Source organism: Chrysemys picta, chromosome 23, assembly GCF_011386835.1.
Source record: "Chrysemys picta bellii isolate R12L10 chromosome 23, ASM1138683v2, whole genome shotgun sequence".
In the NCBI taxonomy this organism is placed as follows: Eukaryota; Metazoa; Chordata; order Testudines; family Emydidae; genus Chrysemys; species Chrysemys picta.
The window spans coordinates 3003398-3025125 of NC_088813.1; the positions used below are offsets into that span (position 1 = coordinate 3003398).

The 21728-nt window shown below is 45.1% G+C and overlaps 1 protein-coding gene across 14 annotated transcripts in view; it reads right to left on the minus strand.

The window, feature by feature from the left end:
* Positions 1–21728, minus strand: part of SCMH1 (Scm polycomb group protein homolog 1) — a 113136-nt gene that overhangs the window by 88189 nt on the left and 3219 nt on the right. For 2 of the 14 annotated variants that reach the window (XM_042857349.2, XM_042857347.2), the window contains exon 1: positions 17935–18080. The exons of the other annotated variants lie outside the window; for them this stretch is intronic. The gene's annotated coding sequence lies outside the window, so the exon portion shown is untranslated. Of the gene's footprint in view, positions 1–17934; positions 18081–21728 lie in introns of those variants that run through there. 14 annotated transcript variants of the gene reach the window in all.

The window sequence follows — 21728 nt, forward strand, 5'->3', positions numbered from 1 at the left end:
TATTAAATAAATATGCAGCAGTAGAGAAGAAAAAGTATCCTTTCATCCCAAACTGCTTGGAAAATCTCCTATTGCTAATGTGGACAATACTGTCAAGCCTTCTGAAACCAGAACGGTCTTTCTCCAATAAGCGAGCAACTTTAAATTTATAGCAGCAGCAGCAGCACAAATTAGTAAGAAGAGCATATGCCAATCTCTGTGCTCCCCGGTGGGGGGTTGTTCTTGCTCTCTAACAAAGAGAGAGAGACCTGACATTTATTAAAGAAACACATGGAAATGTAGTATTAACCTGGCGATGAGAGTAACACAATTTCCAGCATGGCACTTGAAGTCTGAATTGCACATGGCAATTCTGTGCAATTAGTAAGAGGAATTGGACATGGAGGCAGGAAATATTTTTCCTGGTACTGCTGCAATGCAAGTCCTAGCTGCTGCTGTGTGTTTGCTTCCCAGTTTGAGGGGGGCTGGCTAGTAAGTCCATTTCCAACAAGTCAAAGGATTTGTATTTTTGTCATAAGAAAGCCAGCTGGAGATTTACTCCAGACATTTAGGTCAAAGGTCATGCTTCCCTTCTTAGCCAGGTCAAGGAGGTCTGAAGGCCAGTTTCACTTGTACCAAGTGATATATAGCATACTGCCTAAACCAGGGGTCTCAAACTCAAATGACCATGAGGGCCACATGAGGACTAGTACATTGGCCCGAGGGCCGCATTACTGACACCTCCCCCCCCTGCGCCACCCTCGGCCCCGCCCCCACTCCACCCCTTCCATGAGGCCCCACCCCTGCCCCGCCACTTCCCACCCCTTCCCTGCCCCCATTCCACCCCTTCCCCGAAATCCCCACCCCAACTCTGCCCCCAGGGGGTGCAGGAGGGGTGTGGTGGGGGCTCAGGGCAGGGAGGTGGGGTGTGGGGTGCAGGAGGGGTGAGGGGTACATCAGGGGGTTCAGGGCAGGGGGTCAGGGTGCAGGGTGCGGCATGGGGCTCAGGGTAGCGGGTTGGGATGCAGGAGGGGTGCAGGGTGAGGCAGGGGGTCGGGGTGCAGGGTGTGGCATGGGGCTCAGGACAGTGGGTTGGGATGCAGGAGGGGTGCGGGGTGAGGCAGGGGGTCGGGGTGTAGGGTATGGCAGAGGGTCGGGGTGCAGGGTGCGGCAGGGGGCTATGGGCAGGGGGTTCGGCTGCAGGAGGAGTTCGGGGGACAGGATCTGGCCCGGCGCATACCGGGAGCAGGGCAGGCTTCCTGCCTGCCTGCCTGCCCGCGAGCCCCTCGCAGCCCCCCCGCCCTCCCCTAGTGGCATGCTCCGTGCCTGCCTGCCCTACCCTGTGCAGCTCCGGGAAGAGGCTGGAACGTGGGGAAGGGGGGGCGGAGGGGCTGTGTGTTTCTGTTGCTTGAGGCACCGCCGCCAGCAGCTCCCATTGGCCGCGGTTCCCCGTTCCCGGCCAATGGGAGCTGCTGGGGGCGCTGCCTAAAGCAACAGCCACACACAGCCCCTCCCCCTTCCCCATGTTCCAGCCTCTTCCCGGAGCTGCACAGGGTAGGGCAGGCAAGGCACGGAGCATGCCCTGCTCCCGGTGCAGGTCCAGATGGAGCCGCTCTGGTAAACACTAGGGGAGGGCGGGGGGGCTGCGAGGGGCTCGCGGGCCGCGTGTTTGAGACCCCGGCCTAAACCCTGATTGAAAATTCCTAAAATAAGTGGCTAAGCCAAGGGTCTCAAACATGCGGCCCGCCAAATTATTTGTTGCGCCCGCCAAGCTCCCCGCGCCCCCCCAGAGTTATTTCCCACAGCCGCCAAGCTCCCCTCCCCTGCTGCCCCAGCGCGCCACATCTCCGCTCCTCTGCCTACCTCCAGGCGCTTCCCGCTGCCAGACAGCTGTTTGGCGGTGCTTAGCACTTTCCAGGAGGGTGGGGGGAGGAGCGGGGAGCCACGCGCTCAGGGGACGAGGCGGAGAAGAGGCAGGGCTGGGATGGGGATTTGGGGAAGGGGTTGGAATGGGGGCGGGGAAGGGGTGGGAAGACGCAGGGCAGGAGTGAGGCCTCATGAAAAGGGTGGAGTGGGGGTAGGGGGGCACTTTTGTACCTTTATATGAAAAGGTGTCAGTGATACAGCCCTCCGGCCAATGTACTAGTCCTCATGTGGCCCTTGTGGTGATTTGAGTTTGAGATCCCTGAGCTAAGCCCTACACAAGTCCACAGCGACAGAGTCAGGAAAGCTAGCACAAGCACGTACTGACACTAAACTAAATGAAAGATGTAAGTATGTCAATACAAATTCCCCCATTTAACAATGTGGGCAATTCCAAAATTGGAATCTCTCTGCAAACGGAAGTCACATCACAGGATGCAGTGCTAGATTCCTGTTTAAAGAGACACTGTCAGGTCCAATTTAGCTACAAAATTTTGATTTTGTAGAACAGACTTTTACCAAACCTAGAGCAAGTTTTTTATTCTAATGGATGATTTTTTGTTTTTAATAAAACTTTCCTCTCTGGTGTTTGCAACCTTAAACAATCTCCAAAATCAACATGAATACCAACAACAACAACAAAAAGACAAACTGTTTTGGTAACCAATTTGAGAGAGCAGCAAAAAGTAAACTTTACATTATCTGTATATAGTGAAATGAAACTGTAAAGCTTCTTTTCATTTCAATAATTTAAGGTGAATTATAAGGAAGTTGATTTAAAATATAATTTTTAACCTGGGAGCATAAACTTCAATGTCTCCTCCCTAAAATATTCTTTCATAATTTCACTTTGTTAAAAGGTGCTGAGTGAAGAGCCTGCGAGCGCGTCCTCTAGCCATAGACCAGGAGGAGGATCCTGCATTTAAGGCACTGCACAGAGGCTCAGGAGACCTGGGTTCAGTTCCCTGCTCTATCACAGACTCTCCGCGAGGGGTGAGTTTTCAAAAGCATAAATCCCTCTGAGTACTAATGGGATGTGAGGTCTAAGTCACTTTGGTGAGTTTGAAAGTCCACCCTGAATCTCTAGGCACCTTAGTTCTCCATATATGAAGTGCTCTCTCCACCAGGAAATTTGTGAGGGTAAATTCACTCATGTGCGTGAGGCATTCAGACACTATGGTGACAAGGACCATACAGTTGAGGAGAGAGAACAAGTGCAGCATGGGCACTATACCCTACCCTTCCACCTGGGCTTCAACCCTGTGCTGGAGGGATTGACTACTGCCAAGTCTCCACAGCCTGTCCCCTCTTCAACTTCTCCACAGACATTGCCACCGAGGAACACAACAGGAAAATGGTAAATGTGTTACCAAAAAATAGGGACTGCCTCTTCCTTAAAAAGGGTAGTAGGATGATATTCATAGTGAACACCTCGCTGCTAAGAGCTGGACTAAGACAACCAATTCATTTGCAATACTAAATGTAATATACATAAGCTGTCCTGATGACAAGAACCCCCTACCAGGAGCATAGGTAGAAGAGTCAGACTTATCATGACAACAGCCAGGTAATTTGCCTACAGGGTGCTACTAGGAAGGCTCTCATACAGCATGTAAACAGCACGATAGAAAGTTGAGGTGGAGCCTGTCTCTATCGATGGTCCATATTATTACCAGGGATCCCAGGTTCCTGTGATAAAACCCCTGAAATTCTCCAGTAATAAAACATAAAAATCCGCATTTTTCCATGATCAAAATGAAATGCTGAACTTCAGTTTCTCTAGCCACAATATATATAGGGATCAGTTGAACACAATGTTTTATTGATCTACAGTAGACCCCCATTTATCCAAGCCTCCATAATCCAGCTCTCTGTATTAACCGAACCATTAGCCACCAGGGAGTGACTGCAGCGGGGCTCGGGCGGTCACCTGCAGGCAGCTGGTGGTTCAGTTAACATGGAGAGCCAGATAATGAAGGCTTGGATAAACAGGGTTCTACTGTATATGTCCCGTCTCTCCCCTCTCCCCCCCCCCCCCCCAAAAAATGTAAAAACCAAAGATTCTCTGTAAAAATGTAAATTCAGCATTTTTCCATAGCAAATGGATTTCTAGGACCCCTGGTTATTACCAACACCGCAGGGAAATGTAGGAGCAAGATTCTGGAAACTAAATACAGATTATTCAGAAGAAGTCTGAAATCCAAAGCCACTATGGCAGCTTTCCCTGAGCCACATGCTAGGCCAGCTACACAAGGGAAATAAAGATTCTTCATGTATTAGTTAGAAGGAAAGCCAATAGAGAAGAGAAAATCTCCGTCTTCATCCAAACAGCCAGAGTGCAAGACTCTCAATGTAGAAGCGATCAACAACCAGCCCCTACCTCTGTAAGAAACCAGCCTAGCAGAAGGAAGGTGTAGAAAGCTCTGCCTTCCAAAGGTAACTGGTGTGATATTTAATGCGGTGAAGTGTTCAAATACCAGTGATGAGCATCACGGACATGGCTATAAATAACCAAATTGGAACCAGAGGTCTAATATGAAAATGAACAAGGCTTGACAAATCCACTTGTCTGGCCACGGAGGAGGCTTTCCCAGGTAAGTACTATCAACTTCAGCAGAATCCAAGGGTTTGTTTAAAACGGCTCCTCAGCCAGAAAGCCAGAATCTTTAGTCAGGTTCTTTGAATATTAACCTGATCCTCAATACACAATAAGTAACCTACAATATAGCATGTTAACATTTTATTGCAACTTTGCCTTAAAAAACAAAAAAAAATTCAGCTATTACTGTTGCAAAAATAACCTTTTACAGATGGAGAAAATATAAACCAATACAGTGCTGTCTTTCTAGGTCTGTACACACAGCTCCCTTGCCCCAGCTACTGCTCAGAGCATTCCCAACCTGCAGCAAAGTGAAAACTGATCAGTCTAGTTGGATTTCATTGCTGCTTTTCAGAACCCTATAAGCAGCCGAGAAACTGACCAAAAAAATCGAGTCAGTTTCACCCACAGAAGCAAATCCTAGAGCTATTCACTGGAGAGACCTGAAAAAAAGGAGACTGGGGGAGGGTTAGCACAACTACACCACAGCAACTCAGGGAATGGGGGGAGTAGGAAAGAGAATGTTCCTTTTCCCTGCAATCTGCAAGAGGGGATTCAAATTTATCAGGCACCTATTATCTGAGCCCAATTTTTAGAAGGAAGCCTCTGAGAAGGGTCTAGAGCAGGGATCGGCAACCTTTGGCCCACCAGGGTAAGCACCCTGGCGAGCCAGGCCGATTTGTTTATCTGCCGCGTCCGCAGGTTCGGCCAATCGTAGCTCCCACAGGCCACGGTTCGCCGCTCCAGGCCAATGGGGGCTGTGGGATGTGGCGGCCAGCACATCCCTCGACCCGCGCCGCTTCCCGCAGCCCCCATTGGCCTGGAGCAGCGAACCGCGGCCAGTGGGAGCCATGATCGGCTGAACCTGCGGACGCAGCAGGTAAACAAACCGGCCCAGGCCACGTGCCGAAGGTTGCCGATCCCTGGTCTAGAGACAGCACTGCGGTAGGAATGTCAGTACCCTAGCCCTTCTCAAACTGGTATGAGGTTGAATTTGTGTACACTAGGAGTTTTGGGGTCTGTAATTCCCAGTAGGTATTTATCATCAATAAATAGACCTAGTAGAAGCTGTAGAGACAAGACCAGCAATTTAATCACCGTGTTGGCAAGGTTATGTGACACAGTGATAGAAATGCCAAACCTTATCTACACTTCACTGGTGGTAACAAAGGGAAGCTGGAGATACACCTAGAGGGAATTCCAAGCCTGAAATATCATAGTTTGATTCTGTGAGCCTTCTCTATAGAAATATAGGGATGGAAGGAACCTCAAAAAATCATCTAGTCCAGGGGTCGGCAACGTTCGGCACGCGGCTCGCCAGGGTAAGCACCCTGGCAGGCCGGGCCAGTTTATTTACCTGCTGACGCGGCAGGTTTGACCGATCGAGGCCCCCCACTCGCCGCGGTTCGCCGTCCCAGGCCAATGGGGGCGGCGGGAAGCGGCGTAGGCCAAGGGATGTGCTGGCCGCGGCTTCCCACTGCCCCCATTGGCCCAGGATGGCGAACCACGGCCAGTGGGGGCCACGATCGGCCGAACCTGCCGCATCAGCAGGTAAATAAACTGGCCTGGCCCGCCAGGGTGCATACCCTGGCGAGCCGCGTGCCGAACGTTGCCGACCCCTGATCTAGTCCATCCCCTACACTGAGGCAGGACAACTATATCTAAACCATCCATGACAGGTGTTTGTCTAACCAGTTCTTGAAAACTTCCAATGACGGGGATTCCACAACCTCCTTTAGAAGCCTATTCCAGAACTTAACTATCCTTATAGTTAGAAAGGTTTTCCTAAAATCAAACCTAAATCTCCCTTGCTGCAGATTAAGACAATTACTTCTTGTCCTACCTTCAATGGACATGGAGAACAATTGATCACCGTCCCCTTTATAACGGTCTGTCATAGCGTAGTCACTGAGTCCTATCAGCCCTTAACCACTAACCACAACCCCTCCTTCCCCACCACCCTGTTTTATTGTATTTTATATTTACAATGAGTCACCAGTTTCTCCATTTGCTTCTGAGGAAGGGTGCTGTAGCAACAGCAGCCAGGACTGCCTACTTCTGCTTTCCTTCAAGCGCCCAACTCTTCCTCTGACCCTCCCTTTCTGTCTGCGTATATAGGACTAGCTGCTGGGGATACTTCCACCCAATCAGCCCCTGAGATGTACCCCCGCTCAGTTATTGGCCTCATCTGCCCACTGCCTTTCAATCAGAGCTCAATCAGTGCAAACAGGTAGGGATTTGAATGATTGGGGTGCTGAGTGAACTCCAGAGCCAGCAAACCCTGTTATACAACCCCTAACGTATTTGAAGGCTGTTATCGGGTCCCCCCTCAGCTTTCTTTCTTCAAGATTAAACACGCCCAGGTTTTTTCACCTTTTCTCACAGGTCAAGTTTTCTAAACCTTTTAACAGTTTTGTTGCTCTCTTCTGGACTCTCTCCAATTTATCTACAGGATGGCAACCCAGAATTTGACACACTACTCCAGCTGAGGCCTCACCAGTGCCAAGCAGGGCAGGACAATTACATCCCATATCTTACATAAAATATTCCTGTAATATACTCAGAATATTAGACTTTTTCATATTGTTGACTCATATTCAATTTGCAATCCACTATAATTCCCAGATCCTTTTCCACAGTATTACTACTAGCCAGTTATTCCCCATTTTGTAGTTGTGCACTTGATTTTTCCTTTCTAAAGTACAATACTCTGCATTTGTCTTTATTGAATTTTACCTGGTTGATTACATTGGTAAATTGGAGAATTGGTCTATAATTTTGAATTCTAATCCTATCCTCCAAAGTACTAGCAACCTCTCCCACCTTGGTGTCATCCACACATTTTAAAAGCACACTTGCCACTCTGTTACCCAAGTCACTAATGAAAATACTGAATAATACCGGACCCAGGACAGACCCCTGTAGGACCCCACTAAATACATCCTTCCACTTTGACAGCAAACCATTGATAACTACTCTTTGAGTACGAGTTTTCAACCAGCTTTGCATCTACCTTATAGAAATTTCACTAGAGCACATATCCCTAGTTTGGAACTCTGTCAAAAGCCTTACTAAATGCAAGATACATCACATCTAACGTCCCCCTCTCCACTAGCCCAGTAACCCTATCAAAGGAGGAAATTCAGTTAGTTTGGCATGATTTGTTCTTGGCTACTCCTTATCACCCTATTATCCTCTAGATGCTTACAACTTGATTGTTTAATAATCTGTTCCAGTATCTTTACAGATATCAAAGTTAGGCTGACTGGTCTATAATTTCCCGGGTCCTCTTTGTTTCCCTTTCTAAAGATAGCTACTATGTTTTCCCTTTTCTAGTTCGCTGGGACTTAGGGTGACCAGATGTCCCGATTTTATAGGGACAATCCCGATTTTTCCGTCTTTTTCTTATATAGACTCCTATTACCCCCCCAACCCCGTCCCGATTTTTCACACTTGCAGTCTGGTCACCCTACTGGGACTTCACCCATTCTCAATCGGGGGAGGTCCTGGACGATTGGGAAAAGGAAAATGTAGTGCCTATATTTAAAAAAAGGGAAGAAAGAGAACCCGGGGAACTACAGACCAGTCAGCCACACCGGCCCCCGGCAAAATCATGTAGCAGGTCCTCAAGGAATCCATTTTAAAGCACTTGGAGGAGAGGAAGGTGATCAGGAACAGTCAACACGGATTCACCAAGGGCAAGTCATGCCTGACCAACCTGATTGACTTTTACAATGAGATAACTGGCTCTGTGGATATGGGGAAAGCAGTGGATGTGATAGATCTTGACTTTAGCAAAGCTTTTGATACAGTCTCCCACAGTATTCTTGCCACCAACTAAAAAGTATGGATTGGATGAATGGACAATAAGGTGGATAGAAAGCTGGCTAGATTGTTGGGCTCTACAGGTAGTGATCATCCTTAGAGTGAAGCATCCTTAGAGGTTTTTAAGGCCCGGCTTGACAAAGCTTTGGCTGGGATGATTTAGTTGGTGTTGGTCCTGCTTTGAGCAGGGGGTTGGACTAGATGACCTCCTGAGGTCTCTTCCAACCCTAATATTCTATGATTCTCCATGAGTTCTTGAAGATAATCACTAACGGTTCTGCGATTGCTTCAGCAAGCTCAAGTACCCTAGGTGAATTTCATCAGGACTTCCTGACTTGAAAAATACAGCTAACTCATCTAAACACTCCTCAACCTGCTCTTTCACTATTCTGGCTTCTGTTCCTTCCCCCTTACTGTTAATATTAAATTTGTTAAGCATCTGCTCACAATTAACCTTTTTAGTGAAGACTGAAGCAAAACAGACATTAAACACCTCGGCCTTACTGGTGTCATCCATTCCTAGCTCTCCTTCCACACTAAGCAGAGGACCTACACTTCCCTTCATCTTTATGTTGATCCTTAGGTATTTGCAGAATACCTTCTGACTGGCTTTTATGTCCCTTGCTAGGTGTAACTCATTTTGTGCCTTAGCCTTTCTGATTTTGTCCCTGCATTCTCGTGCTATTCTTTTGAACTCAAACCTTAGCAATGTGTCCATGTTTCCACTTTTTGTAGGATGCCTTTTTGATTTTCAGATCATTAAAGAGCTCCTGGTGCAGCCTATGTTAGCTTCCTATCTTTCCTTTGTGGCCGCATGATTTTCTGTTGTGGCTTTAATATTGTTTCTTTGAGAAACTAGCAGCTCTCCTGAACTCATTTTTCCCTTCCATGGGACCTTACACTGCAGATTTCTGAGTTTGTTAAAGTCTGCCTTTTTTGAAGTCCATTGTCCTTATTATGCTGCTCTGAGTCCTTCTTTTCCTTAGAATCATGAAATCTGTCATTTCATGATCCCTTTCAACCAAGTTGCCTTCCACATTCAGATTCACAACCAATTCTATTAGTCATAATCAAGTCGAAAATGGCTGCCTTCTGGTTACTTCCTCTACTTTCTGAAACAAGAAGTTGTCCCAAACACATTCCAAGAAGTTACTGTATATTTTCTCTTTTTCTGTATTACTTTTTCAACAGATGCCTGGGTAGTTAAAGTCCCCCATTGTTATCAGATCATGTGTTTTGGCTATTTCTGTTGTTTGTTCCAGAAATGCCTCCTTCAGCTCCTCCTCCAGATTTGGTGAATGAATTGTAGTGGAGAAAGGTAAAGGAGGCGAGGAGGAATAGCAAAGAGAAAAATGGTGTACATATGCATGCCCGCACATGCACAACATGGTATAAGGGAAGATATTTGAAGAACAAATAACAAAAAGCTGTGTGCCAGTAACTGATGGAAGAATTTGGCTCTAAAATAGATGAGGAATTCTTCAAGAACTTCAGAAGCAGTGTGCCCTGGGGAGTGTGTGTCAGCTGGACCACCAACATATAAAGGAGGCAATCAAAGAGGACAAGGAGACAATACAGAAGCTAAATTATAGCTTTGCACCAGTGTTCACCATAGGATAAGAGGGAAGTAGCTTCCTTGGGGTTACTCTGCACTGTCAGTGACAGAGGTATCAAAAGAGAGGCGATGGCACAGTTAGACAAATTAAATTCCAGTAGATCTCCACAGCCAGATGATTTACATTGGAATTTAGAAAGAACTAAAGACCAAATTAGCTGAGCTAATAATAAAAATAAATAATATAGCATTAAAAACAGCTACTATGTAGGAAGACTAGAGGGTGGCCAATGTTGTGTGTGTGTTTTTGCAAAGGTGCTGCCGAGGATGATCCTAGGAATCAGTGGCCAGCGAACCTTAACTATTTTGTCTGATACTGAAGTAAGAATTAAAAAACACTTGTAACCAGTATCCTGGGATGCTTTGGCTCCAGAATCCACCACTGCACTCCAGAATCAAAGCTTTCATTTTTTTTTTAAAAGAGTAAGTTTCCAGCCCATATTATCATCAAGTTAAATTAGAAAGCATGAACCAAATGTATACTGATATAGTGCTATCTTCCTGAAAAAATAGGTCAGAGGTGCAAATTCATCTCAATAGGACATTAACTCTGAAACCTAAAGAGTTTAACTATTTAACTGAACATCGTTTTAGCAGAAACATACATTTAATGTACTTATCCCACAATCCCTTAGATGCCAAAAGCCCCAATATGCCTCTATAGAACTGCTGTAACTTCCAGCTCCCCCGGACAACTTCTACAAGACAGTTATGCCTTGTCAGTACACATACAAAGCTCTGTGGCATATCAAAAACTGAAAATATGGAGACAAAATAAAAAACTGAATTTAATCTCAAATTGAATAACAGAGGCCAATGTACTGCTTGCTTTATGCATTTTCATATTTTATGCGTTAAAACGTCCATATTTTAATTTAAATGAAGCTGCCACAGAATTCTCAATCTACTACACCAAAGTGCCAAAGAGTTCAGGTATCCTGACATACACCTTTGATGTGGAGAACAAAACAGAAACAAACCAATACATCTTTTGTAAATGTAAATCATGTCATACAAGGAAAGAATAAAGAGACCAGAATTGTTTCGAGAAAAATCAGAGGAAAGATATTAGATAACGAACAGTGTGGAGAAGGTCACTCAAGGACTCCCATTTGCCCCTCCCAGAGTACGATAGATACTTCTACAGCATTAAAAACATGACACGTCTAAAACAGATAGAAGGGAATAAATTTTGCTGCTGCTGGACACTATCAATGCAATGCAGCAGTACCATTCAAAAAAGGATTAGACATCCCGATAAAAAACATCATCTATAATTACACAGACCATCAATCCCATGCTCCAAGGTAAAAGCTGAATGGTAGCTGGGGTGACCAAGAAAACCCTTCTCTATGGTCTAGTGCTGCATAAGTAGCTGCATTTTGTGAGGCAAAGGAAGGAGGGCAGGAGTATGTCTTCCAGCCGAAGCTTCTGGCATTGACCACTGTCTGAGGCAGGATACCAGATTCTAGCAGCCATTGGTCAGTTCACACATGACAGTTCTGGTCTCCAGAATTCTAAACAGAAATTTTAAACCCTCCTCAGAAAGCCAGAACTTTTTTTTAAAAGTGTAGCATTTAGGAGGAGAAAAACCTTCAAGCCATAGAATTAACTGAGACACATTGAGTTTACAATCTTTTTAAAACCCTGTAAAAGCTCTGATCTAAAGGGAGTCCTGGGTCTGCTGCTTGGAGGTAGAGAATTCTAAGAGCCCCTCATGAGGGATGGTTCTAAGCCAGCAGTGGGCAAACTTTTTGGCCCGAGGGCCACATCTGGGTATGGAAATCGTATGGCGTGCCATAAATGCTCACAAAATTGGGGGTTGGGGTGCGGGAGGGCTCCGGCTGGGGGTGTCGGCTCTTGGGTGGGGCTGCAGATGAGGAGTTAGGGGTGCAGGACAGTGATCCGGGCTGGGACCGAGGCGTTTGAGGACAGGAGGGGGATCAGGGCTGGGGCAGGGGGTTGGGGCATGGGAGGGGGGCAGGGGGACAGGCACCAAGCAGCTCCCAGAAGCAACAGCATGTCCCCCGTCCGGCTCCTATGCAGAGGCGCAGCCAGGCAGCTCTGTGTGCTGCCCCATGTGCAGGCGCCACCTGGCCAATGGGAGCTGCGGGGATGGCGCTCAGGGTGGGGGCAGAGGAGCCGGAGGGGGGACAGCCGCTGCTTCCGGGAGCCGTGCGGAGTGGGGCAAACCCCCGACCCTGCTCCCTGGCAGGAGATCAAGGGCTGGATGTGGCTCCCGGACCATAGTTTGCCCATCCCTGTTCTAAGCCCTGCTCCAGAGCAAAGCTCTGCCTCCAGTTGCCCTGGAGATGGGGAACACCCCACTGTGAAAACTGTCTGACATGAAGGGGATTCAGTAATCAAATCATACAAAACGAATTCCACTGTTACCGTAGATAGGGTTACAGAGGCTGCAGCTCTGTCTTTCAATTACTCTGGGGAGTTTTTTTCATCATTGGTTCTGCTGCTTAAATGATTTCCAGCACTTTGCACTGCCCTATCATTTCTCCTCCCTGGGGTTACAGGTGCCCAAGTGCCAGATCCAGACATGAAAGGAAGGTCACAAAGACTCTGCCTTGCCACAAATCTGTTCAGCAGCTCTTGAAAAAGCAGCAGGTTCCTGTGCTTTACAGAGGCACCGCTGTCAGTAACCTTAGGCCCAAATCATTATTAGCTGCAGTGGGGCCCTGCCAGCATAGCTGCACTCCACAGAGGCCAATCCACCGATCTTCCCGTCCCAGGGGGCAGTCTTTCTTACAATCGAGATATTGAAAATACCTAGATGGCCTCCATTACAGCAGCATCCGAGCACCTCACAATCTTTAATGTATTTATTCCCACAGCACACCCAGGAGGCACTGAAGTATTATTTTACAGATTGAGAATTAAGCATGGAGAGACAAAGTGACTTGTGTGAGGTCACCCAGGAACGAGGGGGCAAAGTAGAGAACTGAACCCATGTTTCCCGAGTCCAAGGCCCTATGTCTGGATATCTGGGTTTTAATTCAGTTTTATTTATTGAAGTTTGTTTGACGCTGGTGGGACTAACAGCCTTGAAGAATGAAGATCTGTGTCCACAGAACAGGAATAGCTTGAGCAGCAGCAGTGAAACTGTGCCCCATGCCAGCATGCCAATGAGTTCCATACCTAACCTGGAAGGATCGTGTCTCTAAGAAGTAGGGGAATTCACTCATACCCCAAGCATTCAGATGAGACTGAACAAAGAGGCCAAATTGGTGCCAGTCATGACTGTAAAGTTACTATCATGTATCTGTTTTAATTTGCACTGAGCCATATGCCAAACCTTAAACATAAAATCAAAACAACCTGCAATTTGCCCTGGAATTGCTATGTGGTTCACTGGAGTCCTTTAACTAGGATTCTGCCTTTGCGTGTTATGAAGGCACAATCATGCAATAGTATCTAGAAGGCAGTTTCAGCACTACATATTAGAAGACTGTTTTAAAACAGAAGCATGAGACAAACATTTGGGCTCCATAATATCATCAAGGTGGAATGCCAAGGTGCGACTGTCCTCCCTACACAGGAGGTAACTCAACACCCCCCTGTGCAAAGGTACAAATAGAAGCGTAGGACCGAGACCCAAGGCTCTACTCAACACACATGCTCAGGGAATTTTGTTTCATTTAATTAACCCTGCACCTATGCTTTGCAGGGCCCTGTCTTATTTAGACTGTAAAGTTCATGGCAGGGAACATACAGGAGTGTGTAATGTGGCATATAAATTAGCAGTGCTATATAAATGATTCAGAATACCACTAAATTATTTCCACTTAATCAAAAGAGTCCCAACAAAACTCCAGGAATTTACACATTCTCCCTAGAGATATATATAGAAGCTTTCCTTGGCTAAACAACCCTTCCGACTCACCACAAATAAAATTCTCCAACTCAGTCTTCTTGCTTATTCAAATCACTGTCTCAGAGAAAGCCTAGGGAAAGTGAGCCCTACCACATGCCCCAGGAGTCAAGAAATCCAGGCTCTGCCACGCCAAGCAGGTATATAAGCTTCAGAGGCAAGGATTCACCTCTGAAAAGGAGAGATTACTCTTCTTGGGCAGTAACTGGAGTTCTTCGAGATGTGTTGCCTTATGTATCCGTGCATTCTGAAAATATCATGGACAGACCATGTAACCAAAAAAACAGCATTGGAAATTATTGGAACCCAGCAAAAGCTAGTCAGAGAGCTTATGAAAACAAAGTTTCAATTTGCAGGGCACATTTTAAGAGGTTCAGCAGGTGATGAATGTTTATGGGCACTGGAAATGAAAACAGATGGCAGAAGAACACGAGGCAAAAAAAGAAGTTGGATGGATGATGTGGTATCCTGGGAAGATTGAAAAGGACTAGCCATCCACAAAGAGACTAGCAGAGGATCGTAACGAATGGGCTACCATGGTTGCAAACCTCTGGTAATGAAGACACTACATAAGACAATGGGGAATGAGATTGTCTGGAGCACACGCGGAGGCTGAATGGGCACTGCTACCAAAAATCTCCACATGCACACCTGAAATGGAGTACCCTCAGGGACACTACTCAAAGAATACCCTTGTACAAGATCTCTTTTCTGAACCTGGGAGATGTTAGTGCAAATGCTGAAGATGATTGTAGCTGCTAGGGTACCACATGGGGAGAGTAGGAAGCCATTCAAGGTAGCCAACACCAGCCTGCCCCTGATTGCATGTAGCAGAGCCAAATGGATGACACACCTGCTATTGCTGAAACCAAAGAGGAGAGCCTCAGCTGCTGTTTCAAGGGGAGAAGAGATGCAGAAGTCCAACTCCTGACAAAGTGAGAGGGAGACAGTGGAACAGCCCACCCAGCAAGCCTAGAGCAGAAGCCATGCCACACTTCAACTTTCATACACTAGACCTTGCCTAGTCTATTGTCTCACCAGCAGGAGCAGCAAGGACAACAGTCTGATCACACCAGAACAGAGCCCCTGCCAATGAGAGTGGAGCCCAGCCAAACCAGCTGGGAGAAGGAAGGGAGCTTTGAGGACCCCAGACACACCCCAGAGAGTGGGGGAGCAAAACCAGTGAGTGTATGTGTGTACACACACACGTACACACACACTTATTTTATTTTCTCAGTCACACAGATCTGTATTAATACATCTGTGCCTCTTGGGAGAAGAAACAGGGAGCTGCAGCAGCACCAGTCCAGGGGAGACCAAATGAGCTCAGAGAAGATTTCTATTATCAATTGCTATTTGCATTTCATATTGCATAGAATTAACTTTGGTTTGTCTTGTTACTTAGGAAGCTGGGATCCCAGAATTCAACATCTTGAGTCTATTGAAACAGGCAAAATATCCTCTGGAATCTGTTGAGTTTGACTGTGAAGAGAAGTCCAGCAACATGCAAACAATACTTGTGAAGATTCCAACAAAGAAAACAAGTGTCCCTGTGTGCCACTTAATTACTCTATCCCAATAGCACACACCATATCTAGCAGAAAAGCGCTGAATGGCAATTCTTAGCCAGGCCCTGTGAGAAAACCTAAACTGATTATCCAGAGCTAATTGCAAGGAACAAGGAGTTGGGTTGTTTTGTGTGCCTGAAAGGACAAGAGTTTGGAAACTGACCAAAATAAAAATAAACCACACATGGTACTCAATTCTCTATGAAGCGTGGCTCTATGTAGTCTTACTTTGACTACTGTAGGTGCAGTAGATGTCAATTAAAAAAAATCATGACCACAAGCAATCAAAATCCCATCATGTAGCTGAGAAAGAACATGCAGAGTATGACTAACAAGGAAAAAATACACTGTTACAGAGCACAGTGCTTGACTTAAAACTACCTGCCAGATATTCTGTACAGTTTATAAAACCACAAAATATAAGAGGGCATTTACTGATATTTCAGCTGACATGACTATGCAGTAACTGAACAGGTTCAATACAAGAGGAGTTCTTTAGTCTGAGGCAGCATGTGCTGGTTCACTGAATGTTTACCACAATAAATGAAAATTAAAGCTGTCTCAACAATGCAGAAGAGTGCAAAGCTCAGTGTGATGATAGATAAATCAAGATCATCAAGCAACCACTTGGCCCTCCTGTGAGACTGAGAACAATAATGAGGTTACCCAGGTTTAGAACCACTTTCTTTCTGGTGCTGAATGCAAGGACATCATCAGATTCTTTGGGACAGTCCGAGGCATAGTAATTCACTGAAGCCTTCCTGAAGCAGAGCAACTATTTCGTTTGCATCTGTTGAAGAAACTGCCATGCTGGGGGGAAATGTGTGAAGTAGTTTTGACTTCACTGCAATCTGGTCATCTGGCATTGCTGCCGTCACAGACCGGAAACATGACATGACAAGACAGTGGGGTCAGTCACCTCCAGAGAGTCTTCAGCAAGTTTGATGTCCTTTGTAACTCCTAAGAATCAAGGACTCAACAAGAGTTGTGAGTGTGAAGATATTGCTGATCACAGCTGGTCGGTACTGACAAGCTGTCATTGATAGCCACTGGATGACATCAAATCAGATATCTATAAAAGCCACCACTAATGCCTATCCTCCACTACACAAACATTTCAGTGAGGACTTCATGGACAACAGAGATGCAGAACACTGTGCCAAGTGCAGTGGTCTTAAAATCATTCTGACCTCCAGTGATTTGGTGCACAACTTAGGAATCATGAGAGACATTGCTTCTGAACTGGTATTCAGATAGATGCAAATTAAAAAGAGTAACATCTAGCGGAAGCTGACATATTGCTGCCAGCACAGATTCCAGTGTTTGCCTCAGTGGCTGACACCTCAGGACTGTATGTGGAGCATACAGGACAGGCTAGGTCACTTTGAAATACCAAACTGTACCACTGAACGTGCTTGAATTCATGCTGGACAGTTATGCAGGAGTCTAGCTAACACCACAGAAAGTAGGTCAATGAGTATAAGGGCCTCCAATGCTTGGACATCTGTCTGAAGTGTATGCAGAATAGTCACTTGTCAAAGCTACCACAGATACCAAGAGTTATGGCCTTGTAACATGGATATACTCTATGTGGACAGCAAAGAAAAAAGTTTTTGCAGGAAATTGAGCATATGCAAAATGGAAGAAGAATGATTGTTCAGGGCCTACAAAGACTGAAAACTGCTATAGCAATGATTTCCACTGCCAAAGCTAACTACAAGAGAGAATTCACTACCACGAACATGTACAATTGTGGCTCCAGCTTCTCACAAGACAGTCTACAATGATGCTAATGAAGCTGGATAGACCAACACTCTGAAAATCTAATCTAGGAAAATACATCAGAAATATGTCCATTTTGGTGGAAGGCACTCCGTAGATGCTACTGCACAGAAAACACAATGAAGAAATAGTACAGTCATATTATGAATGCCTATGTGTACTACTGAGAGCCTCAATACTTCCACGACAATAATACATCTGAGATGAAATCCTAGCTACATTGAAATCAATGGCAAAACTCTCACTGATATCAACAGGACCAGGATTTCATTTTGGTTTTGCAAGGAAGGAATTCATTATCATAGAGTTTCCTCCAACTATAGAATGGATCTCAAGCTATTTCAGTTTTATATATCTCATTTCAATGTGGCATAAAAATTATCAACCAGTTACCTGAAAAACATACAGATGTTATGATATTCCCTTAGAGAGGTTACAACTGCCTCCTTTATCCATAGATGGCAATTAGCTGTAAATCATAAGGTTCCACAGAAAGTATATCTTCATTTAAAATGTTTATTATTGTCTCATGAGGGCGAACATTATTACTGTTGTTTCCTCGCCAGCAATGGCTTTATCAGTGGTATCACTAGATCATGTTTCGAAGTAACATCCAGGTGTAATTTTTAATGACATCCTGTTGGTTTAATGAAGGACATTACTTCCTGAAAACTTTATAAAAACCATATGCATTTTAACTATGAAAATATCAAGTAACTCAGCAATTCACACTATACACCATTAATAAAATATGTTTCACCTTTACCCGCCACTATCACTGATGATGTCAGCAGAATTCTAAGACTGTTAATTATTGTGATTAGCACATTGAGGTCCTGGGTCCATGACTGAGACTCCTCCATGCTACTGCAATGCAAACAATAAACAACAAAATAATACTGTGCAAGAACCAGAAGCAGACACTAGAAACACTGTTTGTAAAGGAAGTGGCAGGGGTAAGTCAAAGCCCACACAGCTTTGATATTTTAGGATTTTTTCCCCTCTCTAGTTTCTTGGCAATATAGTGGGTAGAATTTAAAATCTATATAAATACATAGGATCCAAAGGACTTTCTTCATCAGATTATTCATAATTTAAATTAAGTGCAAGTTTGAGGCTGAAAACTTTGCAGTCTCCTGTTAGTTGAACAGTAACTGTGGAGATGTTTTTCACGTGTTCTTGTAATTTGCAGGAACAGGACAAACAGCGCCCAGGGTCAGTGTATAAATAAGAGTGGCCAATGGGTAGCAGGAACACTTACATTTTGTAAAATATAATTTTTTTAGAAAGGAGATGCTGTGTAAGCACCTCATTCCAACTCCATCATCTTCCCTTTCTGGTCACTATCCCATTGACTGGATACACACCCCTCATGTAATATGGAAACGTGCAACATTTCTCATGCAGAGTCATATAGCTCTGTGGTAACAGAAGCAAGAAAATCCATGTTACGTAAAAAGATAGGACCAAGATTGATCAAAAAGATGCCCCCCAGGAAGAGACATACAAATATCTCACTCTCTGCAGTGGTGGGTGTTGCTGCAGAAGATGAGTTGCTAAGAACAAAATCCACCATGTCTCCCAGGAAGACATTATGGGAGAGGGAATGCCCACTCATAATGTCTAGCCCAATCCACATGCTGTAAACCTTGAGATACACGCTAATCTCCAAGCATTTAGAAATGGGGACTGGCCAGTTCTACAGAGTTAAAGGCAACTACTATGCAGCAGCATGGCAGGAGGTGGGCTGTGACGGGGAAGAGTAGGTTTCTGGCCAATGCAAGGCAGTGCCAGAGCTGGACACTTGCCTAGAGTGAGTCCTACTGGTCCACATTCCCCTGCAGAGAACATACCTCTTCCCAGCCAGCCCCAATACAGGGCTCCACCTCCCTCTATTTGCTGGCTCTTGGCTTGGGAACAGCAGGGATACTGGGAGGGCAGGGCAGAGCCCAGAGAGGACGTGCTAGCACCCTTGTCAGGAGACAGCGGATAAGGAGCATAAGGCTCTCTGCCAGCAGGGAAGGCGAATCACTGGGTGTCCTACTATTTGGAATGCAAGGGGCTGGGGGCCGAGAAGGTGATGACTTAGTTGGAGCTGGGAAGGAGAGATGGCGCTGAAAAAGGAAATATGGCAGGGCTGCCGTCCAGGGGGAGGTAGTTGAAAACAAAGACGGAAGCAGAGTTCTCAGCTCCCATCTCCCAACACTCTATGGATGAGGACACTCATTCTAAGGGTTAATCAGCCACTGGCCATATACTCTTCATGGTTTAATTAACCCCATAGTTGAACTACATGAAGGCAAGAGAGACATGACTGATATGTTGTTATGGGTTCTAAGCAAACATGGTTTTGGGTCAGGACTTGCAATGCCTAGTTTTCAATGTGGACTGCAGCATACAGACACCAAAACTGAAAGAAACACCAGATGTTTCCTTTAACACACACAAACAGCTAGTATGCACAGCTGTAATCCTTGCTGCAAAGTAACTACTCTTCCTAGTGTCCTTCCCAGCACCACAGACATCAATAACACATTAGGGGGAAGCCAGACCAATTCCACTGAGATTGCATTGCACTGTATCTGCCCCCAGCACGCTCACCAAACAGCAGTAAATGTGGCTCCAGCAATGCATGAATTGGAACAGCTCCCTTGATAATATATCGACCTGAAGGAGCCCCACACAGTCTTTGGCACATTGTCAGGAGAACCGAGAGTGGAGAGGAACTGTGTATTTCTGAATGGGAGGATAGCTGAGTTTTACATACTTGCAGTGACACTAACAGCTCCATTCCTGTAGCATAGCAAAGCTCAAAAAACAACCCCCCAGGAGATTTCTGGACTCCTCATGTTATGTTATGCAGGCATACACGAGCTAATTAAAGTAGGGCCAGAGGGACTGAGCAGGTCAGCTGTCGGACATTTGCAAAAAAAAAAGTTTCCTTATCACCAAAGGAAAGATAATACTGACCTGTTACCTACTGCACAGTGGAGTTGCAAGGATTACTTAAAACTTTTTAAGAGGAAAAATTCAGTAAAAGTGTGACGTATCATTCTGCTCTTTTGGGCAAATGTATCACAGATCGACTGCCCTACAGAGATTCTCTGTCTATCCACAAAATTGGTGAAGCCCAGTCCATAGTGAGACCAACTTCTCCACTAACCTGAAAAATGGGAGAGTTAAAGACTAACAGATTCAAAATTTGCCCTTCTCATCACAAAACATAACTGAATTTCAGCTGCGTTCCCTGAATACCCAGTGCAATGGGAAAAATAGACAAGAAAAAGAAGCGGACAAAGATGAAAATATTAAGGTTATGAGAAACTCAGACATATCAAATTCTCAATTATGATGGCACCGAAGTGCAAGTTCACATACCTAGCAATGGGTAGTATATTGCTTCAGATTTTGAAAATAAGAGTGGTTCATGTAACAAGCACAGGCCTCTGCATAAAAACACAACTCAGCACACAGGTATGTGAATTTCACAGCCTGACAAAACATATATTTGGTCTGCTTTGTAGGACAGCAGTCACACACATTCTAAAGGTGCATAAAACAAGGCCATCCAGAGCTACATTCCTCCTCTCCCCCACAGATGCTCAACTGGTTTGTTTACATGCACTTTTACTGTTTTCTTTCTTCATTGTTTCCCCGCCCCCAAAACTGATCAGTGCTCTTTCCACCCCTTTGTCTCAATCTTTTCTCGTGTTACTCTTACATAAAGTCAAAAGATAAAAGGTACAGCTCATTTCTCCCCCCTCCCAACCCAAAATATATTCCCTATAGTTCAAAGGTCGGTTCGTTGGTGAATACCAACACTTTGCCCTTCTACATCACCTTTCATCCAAGGATGTCAAGGTATTTTATAAACATTGTTTCCAGACAGGTAAGTCAAAGTTAAGTATCATCCCCATTTTATACCTCAGGAATCCAAGACAGAGAGGGTGAAACAACTTGCCCAAGGATATAGAGCCAGCAATGGCTGACTCACTCTTTTGCTCTAATCTCTGGACATATCTTGGGGGCTTCTGGGGAGAGGTTTCTTTTTCTTTTTTTAATAAAGTGAATTCAGTCTCATGTTTGCTGTTTTGAAAGAAGAATATAAAGTTATTATTAACAGATATGGACTTCTCTTGAAGTGAAAAGTTATGATTCATGGAGCTGTGATGTAAATACACCTCTGCCTCGTTATAACGCTGTCCTTGGGAGCCAAAAAATCTTACCGCATTATAGGTGAAACCGCGTTATATCGAACTTGCTTTGACCCGCCGGAGTGCGCTTTACCGCGTTATATCCGAATTCGTGTTATATCGGGTCGCGTTATATAGGAGTAGAGGTGTACTGACCAAGAAGAATTTGAGGTCAATATCTGCCTCAAGGGAAAACAAATGTTGATGTAAAAAAAACAAAAAACAAATAAAAATATGTATTGTTATGTTACATACACTCTTACCTATTGTAATGGACTGACTTATTAGTATGTGCACCACACTCTCTACTGGATGGCTTCAGAACTACTCAAGTGTGTGTCAGAGACCTTATAATGCTACA